Genomic DNA, 1,924 nt, shown 5'->3' on the forward strand with positions numbered 1-1,924 from the left:
CGAGCCCGTATGGGAGTTGTAGCGATGAGACAAGATAGTAGCTACTAAAAACAATTGGATACCATGAAATTGTGGAGAAAAAAGGGGTAAAAAAATTACAACAAATAAATCAATAAAATATCAAAACAAACTCTGAACCAATTACATTAATTTGGGGACAGGTCGAAAAGCATTAAACCTTTATGGCAATTTAGCTAGCTAGCTTGCACTTGCTAGATAATTTGTTCTATTTAGCTAGCTTGCTGTTGCTAGATAATTTGTCCTGGGATATAAACATTGAGTTGTTAATTTACCTGAAAAGCACAAGGTCCGCTACTCAGACAATTAATCCACACATAAAACGGTCAACCGAATCGTTTCAAGTAATTTCTCCTTCTAGGATTTTTCTTCTCTTGACTTTATATTGCGACTGGCAACTTGTATAAATTAGGTGCATTACCTACCGCCACCTCGTTCCTCTTTCAGTCACCCACGTGAGTATAACCAATGAGGATATGGCACGTAGGTACCTGCTTCTATAAACCAATGAGGAGATGGGAGAGGCAGGACTTGCAATGCGATCTGCATTCTATTTTAGCCCTCGGCAAAGCAGACGCACGTTGGCGCGCGCGAGCAGTGTGAGTGCAATAATTTAATAATATAGATTTGTAAATGTATTTTGCAACGCTCACGAACGCGCCGCGATCGGTGTAGTCAGCCTGTAAGACATCTTTACTTACAGAGTAGCACTAACAAGGTTGTACAAAATGTCCAAGTTGTGAAAGGCTTTGAAGGGGCCAACTCGCTGAGGTTCCTGTTTGTCACTTAGGCGAGCCAAGCTGCCATGTGTTGGTTCTCCAGGCCTTCACGGCAGGAAGCCTGGGCTGCAGGCAGAGACAACTGCCACCCACCCCCAGGTTACTGGCTCTGAGCTCAGAAAACGAAGCGAGGCTAGCACTTTTGATTTAAAAGAACTGTCAACATTGCCCATGTTTACTGACATAATTTTGAGGCTTGTATGCTGCGTGAACCACGTATGTAATGGTGAAACAATACCTCTTTTAACAACAGACTGACTTTAATTATAGTAGCTGATTCCTCATCTGAACATCTATTTGGTATCTCTTTAATCTTTAATTATTTAAACAATTATTTGTATATCCTGGTTTATTCTATATCCTAACCACGAAATATTACATTTTTCAAAAACGGAGGAGATGCCAAATCCGTTTCAGTTCCATTTTACAGAGCAAAGACAAATTGTTTGCTGTACAAAGAATTCAACAAACATCTTCTTATCGGTGTCTGATTCAAACAAATGTTTACATTCTTGTTTACTTTTGTCTATGCTGTCCTTTCAGGGCACCTGAGTGTTCCTGAGTGTTCCAGGCCAAAAAGCACAACAAAAAAATAAAGCACACACCTCTGGATAATGAGAAAGCCCTGGCCTATATGTCCTGAGCTGCCGGCCCTAGCGTGATGTCAAGCTAAATCTGGGAGAACAACCTGCCCAGTTTCCTTGGCAACAGAGAAGAAATACAGTGCCTTCAGAAAGTATTCAAACCCATTGACTGTTTCCACATATTGTTGTGTCACTGACCTACACACAATACCCCATAATCTCAAAGTGGAAATATGCTTTGGTAAATGTTTACAAATTAATTCAAATGAAAAGCTGAAATGTTGTTATGGCAAGCCTAAAATAAAGTACGTCGAGGGGTAAAAATGTGCTTAACAAGTCACAACACACAATTATCTGTAAGGTCTCTGTCGAGCAGTGAATTTAAAAACGCAGATTCAACCACAAAGACGAGAGAGGTTTTCCAATGCCTTGCAAAATATGGGTAATAAAAAAAAATACAGCCAGTCACAAGAATGATACAGGCGTCCTTCCTAACTAATTTACCGGAGAGGAAGGAAACCGCTCTTGGATTTCACCATGAGG

General features: G+C 40.4%; 1 long non-coding RNA gene across 1 annotated transcript; it reads left to right on the forward strand.

Annotated features, from left to right (window-relative positions):
• The first annotated feature begins 479 nt into the window (after positions 1 to 479).
• Positions 480 to 1,705, forward strand: LOC116374639 (uncharacterized). The gene is made up of 2 exons (XR_004210532.1): positions 480 to 617; positions 1,341 to 1,705. It is a non-coding gene; the product is annotated as an uncharacterized LOC116374639 (long non-coding RNA).
• Positions 1,706 to 1,924: the final 219 nt, after the last annotated feature.

Source organism: Oncorhynchus kisutch, linkage group LG7 (genome assembly GCF_002021735.2).
Source record: "Oncorhynchus kisutch isolate 150728-3 linkage group LG7, Okis_V2, whole genome shotgun sequence".
NCBI classification, from domain to species: Eukaryota; Metazoa; Chordata; class Actinopteri; order Salmoniformes; family Salmonidae; genus Oncorhynchus; species Oncorhynchus kisutch.